We start from the raw sequence: 22287 nt of genomic DNA on the forward strand, positions 1-22287 counted from the left end.
ATTAGTGATATGGAGCATCTTTTCATGTGTCTGCTGGCCATCTGAATTTCTTCTTTGGAGAACTGTCTCTTCATATCCTCTGTGCATATGTTAATTGGGTTATTTGCTTTTTGGGTGTTGAGGTATGTAAGTTCTTTATATATTTTGGATATTAACCCCTTGTTGGATATGTCATTTACAAATACATTCTCCCTTACTGTAGGATGTATTTTTTGTTCTGTTGATGGTGTCCTTTGCCATACAGAAACTTTTTAGTTTAATGCAGTCCCATGAGTTCATTTTTGCTTTTGTTTCCCTTTCTAGAGGAGATGCGTTCAGGAAGAAGTTGCTCATGCTTATTATATTCAGGAGATGTTTGCCTAAGTTGTCTTCTAAGAGTTTTATGATTTCATGACTTACATTCAAGTCTTTAATCCATTTCAAGTTTACTTTTGTGTATGGGGTTAAACAATAACCCAGTTTCATTCTCTTAGATGTAGCTGTCCAGTTTTGCCAACACCAGCTGTTGAAGAGACTGTCATTTCCCCATTGTATGTCCATGGCTCCTTTATCATATATTAATTGACCATATATGGTTGGGTTTATATCAGGGCTCTCTAGTCTGTTCCATTGGTCTATGGGTCTGTTCCTGTGCCAGTACCAAATTCTCTTGCTTACTATGGCTTTGTAGTAGAACTTGAAATTGGGGAGCATAATTCCCCCTGCTTTATTCCTCCTTCTCAGAATCGCTTTGGCTACTCAAGGTCTTTTGTGGTTCCATATGAATTTTAGGACGATTTTCTCTAGTTTGCTGAAGAATGCTGTTGGTATTTTGATAGGAATTGCATTGAATCTATAGATTGCTTTAGGCAGGATAGCCATTTAGACAATGTTAATTCTGTTAATTCTTCTGATCCAAGAGCATGGGTTTCCATTTATTGGTATCTTCTTTAATTTCTTTCATGAGTGTCTTATAGTTTTCAGAGTATAGATCTTTCATTCTTTGGTTAGGTTTATTCCTAGGTATTTAATTCTTTTTGATGCATTTGTGAATAGCATTGTTTTTATCATTTCTCTCTTTGCTAGTTCATTTTTAGTGTACTGGTTCCAGGCCCTTCAGCTTCACGGCATTAAATACATCATGTCACTCCCTTCTGGCCTGTCAGGTTTCTCCTGAGAAGTCTGATGTTAGCCTGATGGGCTTTCCTTTGTATGTGATCTTATTTCTGCCTCTGGCTGCTTTAAAAAGTCTGTCCTTATCCCTGAGCTTTCCCATTTTCATTACTGTGTGTCTTGGTGTTGTCTTCCTTGGGTCCCTTGTGTTGGGAGATCTGTGGATCTCCATGGCCTGAGAGACTATGTCCTTTCCCAGATTGGGGAAGTTTTCAGCAACTACCTCCTCAAAGACTCTTTCTATCCCTTTCTCTCTCTCTTCTTCTTCTGGTATCTGTATAATGCGAATATTGTTCTGCTTGGATTGGTCACACAGTTCTCTCAATGTTCTTTCATTCGTAGAGATCCTTTTTTCTCTGTTCCTCAGTTTCTTTGTATTCCTCTTCTGTAGTTTCTATTTCATTTATTGTCTCCTCCACCATATCCAACCTGCTTTTAATACCCTCCATCGTGCTCTTCAACAATTGGATCCCCGACCTGAATTCATTCCTGAGTTCTTGGATGTCTTTCTGTACTTCCATTAGAATTTTGATGATTTTTATTTTGAACTCCCTTTCAGGAAGTGTCACGAGGTCCATATCATTTAAATCTTTCTTGGGAGTTGTATTAATAATTTTACTCTGGACAAGGTTCCTTTGGCATTTCGTGTTTGTATATGGTGCCCTCTGGTGTCCAGAAACTGTAGTCTCTGGAGCTGCTCAACCCCTGAAGCAATGTCGGGGGTCGCAGGGGAGCGGTACTGGTGCTTGGTGGGAGGAAAGAGCTGTTCCCCGCCTCCCGGCTGCTGTGCCTGTCTCCACTGCCTGAGCCAGTGGGCTGATCACACAGGTATAAGCTTTTGTCCCAGAGCAGCCAGATATGGATCTATGCTTTCCACAAGCAGCCGGAATCCCAGTCTCCCCAGGAACTCTGCCTGTATTAACCTTCCAACCTGGTAGTCATGCGAGTCTCATGAAAGCACCATGAAATGTAAGTTTGTGCTCCCAGAGCAGATCTCCAGTGCTAGGTATTCAGCAGTCCCAAGCCTTCCACTCCCTCCCTGCTCCATTTCTCTTCCTCCCGCCGGTGAGCTGGAGTGGGGGAGGGGCTCAGGTCCCTCAGAGCCACAGCTCTGGTACGTTACCCCGTTCACTGAGGTCTGCTCTTTTCTCCAGGTGTGTGCAGTCTGACGCCATCCTCTTTCCTGTTGCTCTCTCAGGATTAGTAGCGTCAACTATATTTTCTAATTGTATCCAGTTTTAGGAGGAAGCCTCTGTCTCTCCTCCCACGCCGCCATCTTTAATTCTCTAATCTGCTTTTAATACCCTCCATTGTGCTCTTCAATGATTGGATCTCTGACCAGAATTCATTCCTGCATTCTCGAATATCTTTCTGTACCTCCATTAGCATTTTAATGATTTTTATTTTGAACTCCCTTTCAGGAAGAGTCATGAGGTCCATGTCATCTTTCTCAGGAGTTATATTAATTTTACTCTGAACCAGGTTCTTTTGGCATTTCATATTTGTATATGGCGTCCTCTAGTGTCCAGAAGTTCTAGTCTCTGGAGTGCTTAGCCCCTGAAGCAATGTCGGGGGTCACAGGGTATTGGTGCCTGGGGGGAGAAAAGAGCTGTTTTCTGCTCCACTGCCTGATCCAGTGGGCCAAGCACACAGGTATAAGCCTCTATGCTTTTGCATTTGTAGTTGCTGTAGACAGATCTTCCCTCTAACTGACCTAATGCCAGGGTAGGGTTTGCTGGTTTGCTAGCCAGGTGGGACTGGCCGGGAGAAAGGTGCAGTAAGCTGCCTATCACGGAGGGGTTCCTTGGAGCTGTGTAGCCAGCCAGGGAGCTGGAGCACCTGGAAATTGTGAAAGCTCCCAACCTACTGGGCAGAGTGCACCTGGACAATTTTGTCTACCTGTCCTTTCTCATAAGCAGTAAGCTCTGTGCAATCCCTGCCCCTTTAGCAGCCCTCTTGCTCAGGGCATTATTATTAGGAAGTCTCTCAGACTGCCTACTTTTCTTTTGTCCCAGAGCAGCCAGATATGGATCTCTGCTTTCCACAGGCAGCTGGAATCTCAGTCTCTCCAGGAATTCTGCCTGTCTCAGCTTTCCAATCCCCTAATTATGAGAGTATCATGAAAGCACCATGAAATGTAGATTTGTGCTCCCAGAGCAGATCTCCAGAGTTAGGTATTCAGCAGTCCCCGGCCTCCACTCCCTCCCTGCTCTGTTTCTATTCCTCCAGCTGGTGAGCTGGGGTGGGGGAAGGGCTTGGGTCCTGCTAGGTCACATTTTTGGTATGTTACCCTGTTCTATGAGGTCTGCTCTTTTCTCCAGGTATTTGCAGTCTGGCACAGTCCTCTTTCCTGTTGCTCTTCAGGATTAGTTATAATAATTATATTTTGTATTATATGTGGTTTTAGGAGGAAGCCTCTGTTTCACCTCTCATGCCGCCATATTTAATCCTCACCCTATTTCATTTATTTTTGATATTACTAAAAGTAATGACTAGAAGTTAATCTTAACTTTATTTATTTATTAACATTTATAAAATTAAATTTAAACTCATATCTTGAAAAGGTTGCTATTTAGGCTGTGCCTAAAAAATAGATTCCAGATACATAAGATAAGCGGTGGACAATACTGGAAATTGAGAAGCAAGGAGCAATTTCAATATGAGGTCTAAGGTTCACCAACACTAGAACATAACAAGAGATGAGTTGGTTGTTGATTTCACTCATCTAAAACAGCCGTTGGTAAGTAAGAGCTATGGAATGCACTAAGGAAATGGAAACTCACAAGAATGGAACAGTGAATTCTACCAAGACTATACTCACTCCTGCACAGCTGAGCTTCTACAGTTCCAAACAGAAGCTATTCTGGCCAATGAGAAGGGGAAAGAAATTTTGGGACACATATGAAATAGCTCACAGATCAAGGTGTAGACAAAGAACAAAGCTTAGAAACACAATAGGGAGCAGGACAGTTCAGGAAGCTTCATGGCAAAACCACTCAAATTTGAAGATGCCCCCAGTAGAATGCATAATTTGTAAGCATTTCCTTGTTCTTGGGTGACTTGACGTATGGCTAGAAGTCCTGACAAAGCTATTAAGGGGATGCTACCATTTGCCTAGAAGAGAGTGGTATGCCTTGATTTTAATCTTACTCAGTTGGGTCCTGATGTGGAGAGAAACCAGGAACTATAGTCCAAGAAAGGCTGGGATCTGGGCAGCCATGACTCTGTCCTGCTTTGTCGTCACCACCAGCCTGGCTACTCTTTGCAGCCTCACATTTGTGCTGCACCTTGCCCCTCAGCCTTTTAAGGCATGAGCACATACCTATATAACGACTCCAGTCATATTTTAACTGCACAAGACCTATTTCTCAATTTGGAGGTTTCCTCTTTCTCCTCCTCCTCTTAATCAATCTGTAAACAAAATGCTTTTATTTATATCTTGTATTTGAGCAAACATATTTAGTTAACTTTAATATCCACCTTGGTTTATTTTCTGTTTGCTGTTAGAACTAAAATTACAAAAACAAAAAGAAAAAAACATCTTCATGTTATTCACTTCCTTTGTTCACTGCTATATCCTTAGCCTCGGCATAGAAACTATAATAGAGGAGGAATAAATACTTGTTGTATAAATGAATCAATGATTTTTTTTGTGTCTGATTCATATTCTTCCTAACATGCTCATCTGACTGATTCCTACTCATCCTTTAAGATTTAGCTCTAGCATCATCTCATCCTGAACTCCCAGACTTGGTCAAGCCCTCCCTCTGTGTCATTGTACCACCTCACTTATGCTCTACCACAGTCTTTACCACATTATATTGAAAATCTGTCTGCAGGTCTTTCTGCTCCACAAACCATAAGCTTTTCGAATGCTGCATCCATGGATCTTCATTTTCCATTTGTATTTCTTAAGGAAGCATCATATAGAATAGTCAAATCTTCATGGGCCAGAATGCCAAGGTTCAAATCCTAACTTGATCATTTGCTTCTGTCAAACTATCACTGGGTTGACTGAGACAAAGATTGTCTACAACTGTGAGCCTCAGGAGGTAGCAAGAGGGGTACTCGATATTTCTATCAGGAAGGTCAACCATAAAAACCTTCTGGAGTGCAGGTGGTCTGAGGTGGGTAGCAGGTGAGCACAGTGACTCAGAGCAAAGGGGACACACTTTAGGCAAGGAGATTCAAGACCTGGGGAGTGTGGATCTGTGTTGGCAGAGGTGTGGTGAGGTATCTGGCAGGCCAGGGCCACGACTGTGAGCTCACCAAGGGAATGTGCATTTTGGGTGCAAAACCTAACCAGAGCACTGAGCTCTGGGAGGTTGGCATACACAAGCCTGTGCAAAGCATGCAGCAGCAGCCAGAGATGCAGACTAGAAGCAAACCAGACTAAAAACCTTTTCTGTGCAATATTCCAACTGTGCTCTTAACTAATGAAACTAACACCATGCTCTCCACAATGGAGGAGCCCTCCAGGAATACAATCTCAGTGTGGCAAAGCAGGCAAAACGAGGGGCATGTGGAGCTGAGACACCATAAACTGATAAACCAGCACGCCAGTCCATTTAGATACGCAGTCCGCCACATACTTCTAAGCTCCTGTCCAGAAGCCAAACACTTCCACAGAGTCACCTTGAAAACACAGCTCTCTTCTTCACTTGTGAAAATGTTCCCCTATTTCTCGGAGTGAAGAGAAGCACAGGTCTAAGGGTCCTTGATCTATCTAGCTATATTAGTTATTCTTCAAATGTAGTCATGTCCCAAGGAATATTCTATCTCATAAAGACAAGATTGTAATGTTAAGTTTTGTTAAGTTACAAGTGAAATAAAAATGAGGAGGAAGGAGAAAGCAATGACTTGCATATGCAAATAAGCATCCATATAGAACAACAAAGGAAATGTGCAAAGCTGCAGGAATCCTCCTGCTGCAATAGGTCAAAGCAGCTCTAGGGGATGTCTAAGGCTTCCTTCCAGTATATATTTCATATTTTCCTTACCTTGCTCACACCCACATCCTCTGCTGCTTTTAGTCTTTACATGGTGAAGAGCCCAGTAACCCAGGACCTTCAGTCCTGAATGCTCTTTTGTCTCCAATCACTTTCCTTGTTGTGGTTGCTGTAGTTCTACATTAACATTTCCTATTAAGATGAAAATACCGAGCTGTGTCCCAGGGAATTCCTTGGGTTCCAGGAATGTTTTCCCTATAGATTTCATGAGGATGCACTGAGCACAGAGCTGGACTGCAGGGACTCACACCGGCCATTAAGGGCTTCAACCCAGAAAGAATCTGTGCCATTTCTGCTCATAACTGATTGGCCAGAACCAATCATATGGCTCTGCCAACCAGCAAGATCATAGGGAATTATACTTACCCTATGTTCCTAGAAGGGCAGGAGAAGTGGGTAAGGGTGAACCCTAGAAGTATCTACCAGAACAGTCAGAATGAATTTTGAGCAAAAATACATATTATGATGAACTTACCAGTATTCATTGTCTCAGTTTCCTGCAAATACAATGAATTCTTTCCCCAGTGAGCTCCGTATACTCTGGGGGCACATATTACTACTTCTTATTACCATTTGCTCTTATAATTTTACAATTTATTTCATTTATACTTGCAATAACAAGTAATAAATAAATGCCCAGTAGTTTTTATTCACATATTTAAAATGAGAAAATAAGCCCTTTCCTTAGCTGATGCAATATATAATAAAGTGAGCAGTGTGGAAGGGAATCAAGAAGTCTGACTTCTTTCATCTCCTGTCTTTGGCACCATCTGTTTTAAATTAGGCAAGTTATTTTTATCCATTTTTGTTTCAGTTTCCTTGGGAAAAATGGTATTTTGAAGAGTTTGCAGACCTCTTTAAAGCCACATACGAGCCTTCTGCCAGGCTGTGGGTCTTAGGTTAACAATGCCTGGAATAGATGCTGTTTCAGTTATTATCATGTTCTGCTGAATGTTAAGAAGCCTGAGCACAATGGTTCAAAACAGGACAGGAAGGTTCCTGTTTTTCTCTTCTATAACAAGAATTCTGAAGGTAAGTGACTCAGGGTTTGACTGGGGAGTTTGGTACCACCCTAATGTCCTGAGGACACTCTTCCCAGGCCCCCACCCCTGTATGCTCTCTAATCAGTAGTCCTTCTTTCTTGTTTCTTACTGTTTTAATTGCATCTACATTCAAAGCAAGAAGAATGTAATGAAAGTGATTGGCAGGAGTAAGACACGCAGACTTGTGCCATCTGAGTTTATTCCTTTTTGCAATCAAAAACTGCTGCCCTGGAAGTCCTGAATCCTTCTAGTGATAGGCCATGGCCTAGAAAATGAAATCCAACTACCTACAGCTGCAAGGTGTTGACTCAAACATAATTTATATTCAGTTAGGGAGCAAGAAAAAAGAATGGGTATTGATTAAGCAATTACCAGTGTCTACAATAGGTAATTATTTAAGGTCACTTTTTGTACTTCCATTCTAGAGATTTAATTATTTCTGTTTCTCATTCATTCTTTCTTTCTTTTTTTTTATATTGAAAGGGCATCAAACTGTGATTATATTTTGTTCACTTGAAATTAATAGAGGCTAAAACAGAAATAATCCTTCACGAATGTAAAAAATATTTCTTTAGCGCCTGGTATCACCTAGGTACTATTTTAGGTCCTAAAGGTATATGATGACCACATCAGACATGCCATTACTTTCATTTGAGAATATATTCTTATTTCTGATACACAGTTAATCATCCTTTCTCAGTGTGAGACACACACACACACACACACACACACACAAAATATCCCATGGTATGAATTTTATGTAATGTATTTTTTTTTCATATGCATGGTATTAGTTATATACAGCTTTGGAAAAAATGAGAAATTACTAACTTAAATCACTTTCCATGTTTAGATAAGTGGTTACAACTGAGCAGGACATATAGTTAAATGAATTAATTTTTAAAGTAATGTCAGAGTGTGGTAATTGTTATGAGGTGAAAGATAAGATGCTGTGTTAAAAAGTAATTCATGGAAGAGGCAGAAGATCTTGCCTTCTATATCCAGCAAAGCTATCCTAGAAAAACAAAAACAGAGCAGATCTGCCTTGCGAGAAACACTAAAGGAATCCTTCAGGCTGGAATAGAAATACATGAGACAGTAACTCAAATCCACATAAAGAAATAAACAGCACTGGTAAAGATGACTATGGTAAATATAAGACGGTATAAATGCATTTTTGTCTATAGCACTTTTTTAAACTGATTTAAAAGACAACTTCATAAAGCAATTCTTTTAAATGTGTGTTGGCTGTTTAATATTGTGAACTATATAATTTTCATGATTACAGTAACAGTAATGAAGGGTAAGGAACAACTTACTATTAGAATAAAATGTGTGGTTATTTTATTCCTGCAATTCAGTTGGTAATATGAATTGGATTGATTTGAGCTAAAATGCTAATTATAATCCCCACAGCAATCCCTGTAGTAATTCAGAATATAAGGTAAAGGAAAAACAATGGAATTAAAATGGCTCACTAGAATCTGCCTTTTACAAAAAAAGATAGTAATGAAAGGACTGAGGAACAAGGGGGTGACACCGAGAACACATATGGCAGTGTGACACTCATGTACCCTACCTTCACGGGAATTACACTAGCTATGTACTGATCACACGTCCCAGGAGCAGGCAGAAGTTGGCAGAATGGATCAACCACTGCAAATACCCCATCATCCAATGATGAGTTGGCCACAGCAAACGTTTGTATACATAAACACTAGAAAATTGAAAACAAAAGGATGGATGAAGACATGCCATGAAGAGATCAGGCGTGGATTTACTCTCAGAGAAAATAAACATCCCAAAAAGTATTACTAGCAACAAAGATATATATTTTATGATCCTAAAATATCAGCACATCTAAAGGATATAGTAATTGCAAGCATAAAAGCACCTAACAAGAGAGACTAAAACTATATAAGGCAAACACTGGCAAAATTTCAAGGTAAAATAGAACATTCAGCAATAATAGTTGAAACTTCAATAACCCACATTGAATAATGGGTAGAATAATGGGCAGAGGTAACAAGGTGAATAATAAACCTTGCAATTGTATAAAGAACAAACAACCCACAGCAGCAGAAAATGTCCTTTGCAAGTGCAAATGGAGCATTTAGTAATGTATATAATTAACTATACTTAACATGGAGCATTTAGTAATGTATACAATTGCCTAATCACTATTTGTACACCTGAAACAAATATAATATTGTATATCAACTAAATTTCAATGAAAATTTTTTAAAAAGGCAATAACGGCAAAAAAGAATCCAAATTTCCAGCTACAAACTTAGATGGGCAGAAAATTTAACACAGAACAAGCAAAAAGAAGGAAAATTTTATGATTTGTTTGGAAATGAATGAAATAGAAAATGTAAAAATGGTAGGAAATCAATTAAACCAAAAGTTGGTTTTTTGAAAAGATCAACAATATCAGCAAATCTTTAGGCAGAGTGACCAAGGAAAAGAGAGAAGATTCAAAATTTCAAATCATGAATTGTAAAATGGATATCACCAGAAAGTTAAAAAAATTTATAATAAGGATTTTAAGAGAAATATAAACTGTTACAGGCCAACACATTAGCAAACTTGATGAAATGGACAAATTCAAAGAAAGACACAAACTATCAAAACTGACTCAGGAAGAAAAAAATTCTGAGTAACTCCAAAACACATAAAGAGGTTAAATTAGTAGTTAAATAGCTTCCGACAAAGAAAAATCCAGGCCAACATGGCACACTGGTAAATTCTACTAAATATATAAAGAATTCATACAATTTATCATGGGCTCTCCCTACAAAAACAGTAAGGAATGAAATGCTTCTCATTCTAGAATTACCCTGATGCCAAAGCACACAAAGATCACAAGTAACTACAGAATCATCTCCCTTAAGAACAGAGACTCCAAAATCCTCATTCAATACTAGTAAACTGAATTTAGCAGCACCTGAAATGGATTCTACACATCTACCAAGAGAGATTTATCTATGAGTGAAAGGTTTAACATCTGGAAGTAAATCAATGTAGTACACACTATTAATAAAGAACAAAAAATACATTATCACATCAATAGACACAAAAAATAGCATTTGACAAAACTCAGTAGCTTTTATGATGAAAACAGTTACACATTTTACATAAATAAAATACATTTTTACAAAAATATTTATTGATAAAATTAAAATATAATATTAATAATTGTTACATGTTTTTGTCATGGACCTACAGATGAGAAAATGGAATTCTTTGGGGGATATCATTACACATAATTGAGAATAAAAATTAGTGCTCTCTGGCTTCAAAAGCAATTGCTAATGTTCATATGTTATTGTCACTATCAACCAGGAATGAGGTTTTACATATTTCACCTTTAATATGTCTTTTCACATGTAGAGACCACCAAATACAGATGTCAATCCATGAGCACATGATTTTAATTGAGTATGCTTATTCTTTGGAAAATACTTATGTGTTCTGTCATTTTTCTCTTAATATTTAACTGTCAACATGCCATGACATTGCAGATTAATTTCCAATCCAACCTGAAATGAAAGTTCCTTAATTGCTCAGTTCAGTGGGGTTTGAAAGATGAATAAGTCTTCTGCACTTGCATTGATGTATGAATGTTGGAACTGTAGTTTGAACTTGAAAGATATATAAATATCCATTTTGCAAATTGTTGAGGAAGTTGAGGTCACTCTTCTTATTTTAGCTTTTGACAGCTCCTGATGTGTGGAAAGCAGGCTGGTGTTACTTACAAGTCAAACATTAGACATGAAGGGAAAGTCAACTTTATTGCATGCATCTGTGTATCTGCACACAGTTCTGCACTTAGAAGTGCCCAGTATTGGGCTTACCACATTACTGTCACACCTTTATATGAGATACTTGCAGTACACATGTCCACTATTCCGTGATCCCGTGTTTGCATATAATGTTTGTGATGCTGCCAGAGCACCATGAACTATGATGAATGGGAGTTGAGTGAGACTCAAAGCAAGTACAAGATCAGCATGTTGTAACTAAGACCGAGTGGCCACGCTCTCTTGCAGGCCATGGCATTCTGAGAAACGTGAATGATCAAGGAACTGTAATGTATCCTTTCCTGCTCCTGTCATTTCTATGTTCGCCAACCACTTATGCTGAAAAATGATGACCTTGAAGGAAAGGGGAAGATACAATCAAGCTTAGTTCTTTCTCCTTTTGTTCATTACTCCTCAGCACATGGAAGGTGGAGAATGTTGGTAAATGAGTATATTAAGAAGTAAAATAAAACAGTTGAGTAAATTTTGTGTAGTGTTTTCATTGTCCTGATAAGAATAAAACATAGATGTATAAATATGAATTATGTCATTTTGGTAATTCTGCATTTGAAATAAGCCCTCATATTTGCATCTTATATTAGCATAGCACATATAAAGAGAGGAAAAATGTGTTTGCAGTGTGCCAAGAAGTAGATAGAGTTGTGAGAACACCTCATATCATTGCTGTTAGAACTCCTCAGCTCTGTGGTAAAAGTGTCAAAGCAGCCATAGGTAACACCCACATGAATCAGCATAGCTGTGTTCCAATGAAACATCACTAGTGGGTGCCAACATTCTTTCTTCAGGTGTAATGCATTAGGATTCTCTGTTGATTTTTTCCAACTTTTTGCAATATAAAAACTATTCTTGACTCCTCATACAAAAATGGACCATACAAAAATAGGTGGCAGGTTGGATTTGGACCAAGGGCTATATTTTGATTAAAGAGAAAGAATTAAAAGAGACAATGAGGCTCATGACAAAACCCTAGGGCATTCTGATACTGAGTGATGTTTTAGAGGAAGAGGAGATGAAGAAAGAATGAATGGCTAGAGAGGTAGAAAAAAAAGCAAACTGACAGTGTGTACACTTCATAGGTGCAGGAAATTCTTTTGAGAAATTTTAGTGTTTGTATTATTATTTCTTTTCAACATTAGCATGCTACATGATAGCTGTATCCAATCAAAAACCAATAAAAAACCTTTATATGCATATTTTTGAGAGTTACTGATTCTAGGAGGAATCACCTCTAATCTCAGAACTTAAATCTAAGCTAGTAAGCATTATATCCCTTTTACCTCTGTCAACACATGGGATTTACTGCAATGTGATGTGTTATCATGGGTTCCTTTGCTGCCAGTTCAGAAAGTAGTTACTACTTTCTTTAAAGCTGTAATAAAGGGTCTGACTCTCCATTTTTTGATGGACTACTGATGGCTTTTAAGCCTCGTCCCTCCTTCTTCCCTCATGCCCCACATCTGGGAGAGCTTATAAGAAAGCCTAGTGCTCCCTCTTTGGCATCAGTGGGCAATTCAAACCATGGACACAAGAACCTTTTCTCTGGCCCCACTCCTGGTCATAATAAAGACTCCAACCCAATCCCCTTTCTCAGCCTTTGCAAACCATATTACACCTGCTGAACAGCTTTACCTTGCTGTCCCCAGAGTCTTCATTGTGTAAGTAATAGATCTTCTCATACCTCTTGGTGTGCATAGAAGGCATCAGTTTCAACGTACAAGCAAATTTTAAGTGGGGTCCATCCTGCTCCTCTGGAGTGGCACTGAGAGCAGGATATTGAGACCCAGACCAGCACCTCTGGGGGGCTTGCTGCTCTTGCTCTGCTGACTGTTTCTGCTGCCTGCTGGCCATGCCTATGCATTCATTCCTGTGAAAGCTCCCCAGTTTTGTTCCTTTCAAGACTGATTTGGCCATTATGAGCATTTGCACTTTTACATGAATATTAGAATCAAATTGTCAGTTAACAAAAAGAAAAACTACCTTGGGTTTTCGCTGGGGTTGCATTGAATTTGGAAAGTAACTGATGGAGAATTAGCATGTTGTTTGTATATGTTTTGGGACTTTCTATGTTCAGAGAACACAATATGTTGTCTGAATATGTACATGGCTTGCACCTGCTTGGGAGACATCCTCCTCCAGTTTCCATTTAGAAATTTGAGTTGAATTTCTTGGCCTCCATAGGCATTGGTGTGACAAGTGTTTAACGAAAAGGGTCCTTGAAACTTAGGACCAGTCCAGCCAAGGACAAGAGATTTGAGATCCCTTTCCTACATGCTAAGATAAAGCAATTCTGAGTGACCTTTCTTCAATATGATCAATATTTCTCTGTGGATCACATGGGATTTAATATTAGGGATCCTGGGCATTTCTTAAGGTCAGTAGATATAAAAAGGTGGTCATAAAGAGTCCTGTAGAGCCCCAGGAGATACAGAACTCAGTAGCTATCATTTCATTATTCATAAACATCATATGGTCCTACAAAATAATTCTGTATTTTGGATTCTGTCAAGTTCAAAAGTCTTTAGTATTAGGAAATACAATTACATATGTGAAAAAAGTATATTTATGTACCTTAAGAAACAGAGAATTATGAACTCTGGTCCAATGCTCTAGCAGGGGAGTAAACTGTGTGTTGGAAGATGGCAATGCACTTCTTGCTAATGTTAATATGACACTAGCATCCTGGTTTCACACTTTAGTTTGATTGCCTCCATTAATAGCATGTGACCAACAGGAGGACATCTACTCTGCCTTTCCTACCAAACTCCATTTCAGAGCCTGGAGTCTACAGCACAGGCATGGTGCTGGCTCAACCTCAGGGAGAGTCCTTTGGCCTTCAAAGGACAAAAATATATGCTTTTATGAACCTACATTGATTCATTTTCAAATTTTACAGTGTGAACATAATGTTTATGGAATTTTCTGTCTGTTTCAATCTATACTCTCAGAATAATGTTGAAAATATTTTGAAGAATTGTTTGTTTGTTTATTAAATAAAAACTTTCACCTCAACAGGCTGTAGGCTGACTGGAGCAGTATTAGGATCTGAGTGTCAATCAAGGGGTGGATGTACAACTTTGCCAGACTGTTCTTTGGGAATCCAAGACCTCTAATCAATGCAGTAACTATTTAGCAAAGTGAGAAAGAAAACCATGCTTCCCCACTGGGTCTGGACCAAAATGAGTCAGTGTATTTGAGCCTTCATAACCAGAGCCCTGGGAAAGCTGTATCTTTAAAACTCCAGCCAGCCTTTGACACAGTCCTTCCACGTATCTGACACTTTGTGGTAATGCACCAGGGAGTTTAGTTTTGCTCATGTAATATATTTGGCAATGCAGCAATAACATCAAAACAAAAAATGCATTTTGAGGAGTGCTCTATAATTAATGTCATACATGCATATAATTTTATATGTAATTATAATTGTCTTGTTTTTTCTAAGCTAATGGAGGGGTGTAAGGCAAGTTGTTTTATACTTGTTACCTATTTATAGTAAATGTAGCAATGTATGCTTCCATTGAAAATAAAAATGGCTTTTATACTATGCTTTGAAATGCTCAATTTATAATGTCACTAGATGTTATAACTTTCAGAAGGAAATGGTTAATAGCCTAACTTAACACATAATTCTATACTATATACCTTTCACATGTCCAAAAATCACATGGATTGCAAAGGGCCCAGTGAGACAGAGTCTGACAGGTCAAAGTGATTTTTCCTGATTATCTCCACTGGACATAACCAAGAGCTCTCTGGGCACACCATTCCTGAGGCCCCAGTGGCCAAGCCAACATGATCAAACTTGTCTTTAGAGTATCCGACTACAGCCTGGAAAGTATTTTATACAGCTCAGCAGATGGAGGGTGAAAAGAATGGCCTCCAGGCAGCTGTGTCAAGGGCCAATAAGAGGGCACTTTAAGAGAAAGGGTTTAAAGTAGGTCCTGCAAAATACAGAGTCGTCTGAAGGTAAGAATTAGGAAAAGGGCACTTCTAGAGATGGAATTCTTAAATAAAATCAGGGAAGTCACAACACTTGAGCTCCCTTTCTGTAACAACTGGTTTCCAATGTGGTATTGTGCATGTTCTATGTTGTAGGGAATTGGGAGAAGGTTACATTATTTTCTTTTTTATTAAAGTATCATTGATATTCAATCATATGATGGTTTCAAATATGCAACACAGTGGTTCAACATTCACCCATATTATCCAGTCCTCACCTTCTCCACTGCAGTCACTATCAATGTAGCAAGATGTTATAGAGTCATTAATTGTATTCTCCATGCTGCACTACCATCCCTGTGACCTACCTACATTGTGAATGCAAATTATAGTGCTTATTAATCCCCTTTTCCCTCCCCAACCCCTCCCCATTGGTAACCATTAGTCCCTTCTTGGTGTCTATGAGTCTACTGCTATTTTGTTCCTTCTGTTTAGCTTTGTTTTTATACTCCACAAGTGAGCGAAATCATTTGGTATTTGTCTTTCTCCACCAGGCTTATTTCACTGAGCTATTTCACTGGATAATACCCTCTAGATCCATCCATATTGTTGCAATTAGCAGGATTTTTTTTCTTTTTATGGCTGAATAATATTCCATTGTGTATATGTAACACTTCTTCTTTGTCCATTCATGTATTGATGGATACTTAGGTTGCTTCCATATCTTGGCTATTGCAAATAGTGCAGCAATAAACACAGAGATGCATATGTCTTTTCGAATCAGGGATCTTGTTTTCTTTGGGTAAATTTCTAGGAGTAGGATTATTGGGTCATATGGTATTTCCATTTTTAGTTTTTTGAGGAGCCTCAGTATTGCTTTTCACAGTGGCTGCACCAATTTACATTCCTACCATCTGTGTAGAAGGGGTTCCCTTTGATCCAACACTTGTTATTTCTTATCTTTTGGATAGTAGCCATTTTGAGTGGTGATATCTCGTTGTGCTTTCTATTTGCATTTCCCTGATGATTAGTGATGTAGAGTATCTTTTCATGTGACTATTGACCATGACCATCCATATTTCTTCTTTGAAGAAGTATCTGTTCAGGTCCTCTCTCCATTTTTTCATCAGGTTATTTGTTTTTTGAGTGTTGAAGCATATAAGCTCTTTATATATTTTGGTTGTTAACCTCTTATTGGACAGTTTGAAAATATATTCTCCCATTCTGCAGGATGCCTTTTTGTTCTGTTGGTGGTGTCCTTTGCTGTACAGAAGCTTTTTAATTTGATGTAGTCCTACGTTTTCATTTTGACTTTGTTTTCCTTGCCCAAACAGATGGGTTCAGGAAAATGTTGCTCATGTTTATATTCAAGAGATTTTTTTGCCTATATTGTCTTTTAAGAGTTTTATGGTTCATGACTTACATTCAGGTCTTTTATCCATTTCAAGTTTACTTTTGTGTATGGAGTTAGATAATGATCCAGTTTCATTCTCTTACATACAGCTGTCCGGTTTTCCCAGCATCAGTTGTTGAAGAGGCTGTCTTTTCCCCATTGTACATTCATGGCTCCTTTATTATATATTAACTGACTATATATGCATGGGTTTATATCTGTGCTCTCTATACTTTTCTATTGATCTATGGGTCAGTTCTTGTACCAGTACCAAAATGTTTTGATTACTGTGGCTTTGTAGTAGAACTTTTAAGTCAGAGAACATAATCCCTCCAGCTTTGTTCTTCTTTTTCATGATTGCTTTGGCTATTTGGGGTCCTTTGTGGTTCCATGTGAATTTTCAAAAGGTTGCATTTCAAAAGGCCAAAAAGGCCAGAATGAGAAAATAGAATATGGTGTGATAGAAAACTTCAGTGTGGGGTGTATCCCTAAGGCAATGTGCCAGGAAAGCTCCAGGGTCAGAGACTTGGTAGGAAGGTTGAAGTGGCTGCAAATGCAGGGATACAGCAGAGCAGAAGATCTCTGCAGAGGTGAGGGAAGCTGGTGAGAAGGCCATTCAGTTAAAGCAATGAGAGTGCAACTGAAATTAACAGTCCATTTCCTAGTCAGTTGCTTCATTACTTAGCTGCCTTGCCAAAGTTTTAAAGCCCTGTCTTTTGCATTAAGGATTCTTCAGCAAAATGCACAAGATGGTGTTTCAACCTCTTGACATGTAAATGTGATTAGCTAGTTTCCTCATTTACACTCCTTGAGTAAAAGCTTACACTCCTAAATGTGGACTTGACTTGCCCTTGGTGTTCAGCATGATGAATTTCTTGCAGTGCTAAGTCACTATCACCTTGTCGGTGGTGACGTGTTAAGTCAAACTGAGCAGCTGCAGTCATGAAAGCTGTGGAGCCAGCAGAGTAGTTCTTTGTTTTGGGTGGCTTTCCTGGTAACATTTTAGTTAGTTTTCCTTCCAGTTCTCAATCAGTAATCTAGTCAATGTTGTACAAAAGAATAGCATTCTCCTCAAGCTTCTGCGCAATTCTTTGTGCTCCATGCATAAATTTACAACTGAAAGAGATAAGAAATCTCTGTGTTACATGTGACTCCGATTTTCTAAAACTGAGGATGCTATTGATTTGAGAGGTAGGCTTTACCAGGTCTAATTAGGATAATACTATCTGCATGAGAATATAAGGAAAAATATCAGTTCTACTTTATATTCTTTAATACTGTTTCCTCACAGATAAGGTCTGATCAGAGTTAAAAGAGCACAATTCAAGTCAGAGGTAGGCTGTGACCCAGTCAGAATGTGCTAGTCTGATTACTATGAGTGACGACAAAGGTAATCACTCTCAAACTGAACAAGCACTTACTGCAAAGTACAGAATGTGCCCCTGCCAGGCGAAGCAAGTGCTTGTTTTCTTATCTGGATTCACCCAGTTCTGAGGTCAGTTGACTGACATGTGATTCTTTTGTAAAGACAGGCAACCAAGGAGAAATGTCAAATGAAACATTTGCTCGGGTCAGTCTGTAATTCAGGAGAGGGGTCTTGGCTGAAGACAAAAATTAGGTCATCAGCATGTAAATGACACTTAACAGCATGACACTCAGTGAAACCACCAGGGGGTAGATATAGAAAACAAAAGCAACACTTTTTTATTGTTTGTTTTCTATTGCTAAAATCTGTTAACAAATGAATCTAAGTTCTTAAAAGTGATCTCGATTAGGACAAATATAAAATAGAACCCTGTTAGTAATATCCATCCATTACTTTCTTCATTATTTACTTCTCATTAGGGTGAGTGCACCATGTCATTTCTCAGTATACCAGAAAAGTTTTTGGAGAAATTTGAATTTTGGAAAGGACTATAGCAGCAATACAACCTTCTTACTTCAGATCAAAAGGATGACTTGACATAAAAATGCATAAGGAAAAGTACATTCACTGTACTATTTCCAGAAATTCACCATGTGCTTTAGTCTGACATTTGCAAATCTAGTTTTGTAATTTCTCTCTTCAGGCAGCAGTAATATAGTAAAAGACTGAGTTGGAGGAAGAGGTTCAACTTAACAATACTGTCTAGATTAACAGTGATGTCTACAACTTTTATATTACCATATTAAGACATCTCAGCCTAATATGCAACACATAAGTGAATGATGTTTTCATAAAATCAGTTAAATAAAGAAAGAAAAAGCAAATCTTTACATAATTGTCACTTATCACTTATTGAAACCTTAGATTTACTGCGTACAAATTTACAGAAAATGAGTGATTGCCCAGTCGGGCAATAAAATATAAAATCATATTGATAAACATACCAACATATAATCCTATTGTAAGTGCTAAATTAAATTCGATTGACTGATCACATATGCGAAGGTACATACTTAAGTCTTCAACATGATACTCAGAACATTGGCTTGCTTTTTTTTTTAAACAAAATATTCTGATGAAGTAAAAAATACTAAGGGTATCTAAATTTCATAAGATTTTATAATAGTTACTACACAATTATAGATATTTATTTGTGATATTTATTTGTGAGCAATGAAGGTTGAGTAGTCTTAAGTGAAGTTTCCTATATTTAATCATATTCTGATTTTTAAATAAATTAATTAACAAGTAGAATACTTAGTAGTAAAATAGTCTTTGAGATTGAAAGGGCAGATTCCTCATGCTTTTACCGTATTTTAAAGTGTTTCCACTATATATATCATTGGTTATTATGGATTAAATAAAAGCACTGGTGGATTTAAAAAGCAATCACCATTGCCTGCATTACACTTATTATCTAGTTCAAAATTTTTTCAGGAATGCATCTCAAATAGGAGATGCTGTTAGATGTGACCTTTTGGCAACACATTCATTTAGGACTTGAAAATGAGAATCTCACCCTAGGAAAAACTGGAAGAGTCAATGGGCTGCAGCAGCAGATGATGGTAAGGATACTGGCACCCAGGTATTTGGTCTTACATAATTTCAAACTAAGGGTACTATATAAACTAAACAATGGAAAAGCATGTAATTGGCTATTGCAATGACTGGTTCTGGATCTACTTTGTTGGAAACCATTTTTTTTATTTGACATTTAGATAAGAGAAGATGGATCATGAATGGATTCATTTGAGGAAATCAAAAGCCTAATTGAAAATGATATAAAATCATTATACTATAACTAAAACCATAATAAGCTTTTGAACAACCACAATGACATAAATTTACAAGATAGAAAAAAACATCCTTGTAGCCTTGGAACATAATTTATATTCAGTAATCGTTTTTAATACACACCAAACAACAAGAGGAGTGTGTGGAATAAAGTAGATATTGACTAGATATTAGTTGGAGGCCATGAGGATGAGTAGAGTAAAGAGCATTTTAGGAATTTCCATATCGGTGGTGCTTTTGAGAATCCAGAGCGGCTATTTGCAGTCTGAGCTGTTGTCCAGATATGGTTCAGAAGCGTGAGAATAAAAGCATATGTGCATAAAAACACTTTTCAGCCCTCACATATCATGTTAACCAAAATAGTTCAATGTTGATGTCTAAACATTTCTTTTAATTATTGATTTGTAGTTTGAGACTTAAGAAAAAAAGGTAGTAAAAATAAATCTTTAAATTCATATAAATTAAAGGATTTTCACCCTTATAGGTAGTAAATTATGTAATTCTCATTTTGTTATTCTTACCCTTATCTTGTGCTACCAATGTAAAGAACTGAATAGACACACTAGAATCAGATCTAGAATCCAATGGACACTCAAACTTTTTCTAGCTGAGATTGTTTTTCACAGGTATTTTCCTCTCTTTCCCATTAATTCCATCTTGTATAAGTGAGAACATTCATGGCTTTGCCACCTCATAGGGTTCCTGTGATGAAAAAAAAAATGCATCTGAAATGGGGTAGTTGCTCCAAAACCTAGCAGCTATTCTGGTAATTAAAAAATAAACATTTCTGCACAAGCCTCTGTAGGCCAGATGTCAAAGGTAGAGATGTATATTACAAGCATTGTGAAACCCCTGGTGGTGTGAGAAATATGTGTAATGTGTGAGATACACACATACACGCACACACATGAACTCAAGTCTACATTGGATGGTTGAAAATAATGGGATTGATTCCATCAGAAACCTGTAAAATAGCAAAACTCAGCCAAAGAGAGCATTCCTAAAGAATATTAATCAGCTCTGAGACAAGCTGAAGGTGACTAGTAGCTTCCCAAGAGATAAGAGATCAAACAAGCACTAGTTATCTGAGAAAGGAAGCCCAAGTGGACTACTTGTACATGACTTGTGGATGCTTATTTATTTTCTAGGAGGAAAAGTATACTTCTATCAGCATGAGATGACCATGAGTAACATAAAGACAAAAGAAAGAAAACTTTCTGAAGGAATTCCATTAGTTTCTAATGGTGTGTAACAAATTACCACAAGCCGAGCACCTAAAAACAGTACATGCTTATTATTTCCCATTTCCTGTGGGTAAGGTTTCTGGCACATTATAGGCAGGCAGTCTGCTCAGGGCCTCATAAGATTAAATCCTCATAAGACCATCTTCATCTAGAGGCTAAGATAGGGAAGAATCTACTTCCAAATTCCTTCAGGTTGTTCAGAACTGATTTTCTTGCCAGCAGGACCAATGTCCCACTGTCTTGTTAGCTATTGGCCAGGGACTGCTCTCATCGCGTAAGGGCCACTCCACACAACCTGTCACACTTCATGTGCCTGACCTCAGGAAGGGGCCAATATCTTTCAAGGGCTCACTTGATTAGTTGAGCCCCATGGGATAACCTCCGCTTTGGCTAAAACAAAGTCAACTCATCAATCACAGGAGTGACAGTGATAACTCATCATATTCACAGTATCCCATAAGAATAGGAAAAAAATAAAGAACCTTCATATCATCATGCATGATTTGAATCCCAGGCACACAGGGAAAAGATATGGTAACTGAAATAATATAATATCAGAAAAAAAAATATATATATATATATGACATATACATATATATATATATGCATTATTGTTAATTTAAATGAGTATTTAAACCACCGTATCATGTTAAAAGGATATGTTTCTTTACCACGTCCAAATGTAGAATGCTATAGTCTGAATGTTTGCATCTACCCCAGATTCATATGTTGAAATCCTTACCTCCAAGGTGATAGTATTAGGAAGTGGGACCTCTGGGAGGTGCAAGAGTCATGAGGATAGAGCCCTCAGGAATGGGAATAGTGCCTCATAAAAGGATTCCAGAGAGGTCCTCGGCCGCTTCTACCACACCAGGATACAAGTAGGAGTCTTTGACCTGGAAGCGCCCTCACCCAGCCAACGTTGCACCTGATCTCAGACTTCCAGCCTCCAGGGCTGTGAGAAATAAACGTGTGTGCTTTGAAGGGCACCCAGTCTGTGGTACTGTGTTCGATCAACTCCAATGGACTGAGATGGGGATTATTTCTGAGTGTATAGTAACCATTATTAAGAGTGATAGAGGCTGCAGTAATGTTTCCTTTGACTTCCTTCTTAAAAACATTGCATATTTCACCTTCATTACCTATCAATAATTTTTAAATGGGCTCCATTTAATCATGAGTAGTTTTATACAAGTACACTACATCACAAATTTTCTGTATTTTTATTTAAAATTTTGATCACAGTGTAAGAGAAATTGAAATTAAATCAATGATTGTAAGACTTGTACTGGGCTGTTTTTGCAAGGGCAGCTGCAGTCACATGATGGCACTGTCGGGTAGGTGATATGGCAACTTCAGAGTCTGGCCCGTGTATATATAACACTGTGATTTTATAATCTGATGTCTTCATGTTGCTTAAGCAATATGTAAGCCATAATTAAAATGATAAAATGGTCAAATGCTTG

This window comes from Manis pentadactyla, chromosome 3 (genome assembly GCF_030020395.1).
Source record: "Manis pentadactyla isolate mManPen7 chromosome 3, mManPen7.hap1, whole genome shotgun sequence".
NCBI lineage: Eukaryota > Metazoa > Chordata > Mammalia > Pholidota > Manidae > Manis > Manis pentadactyla.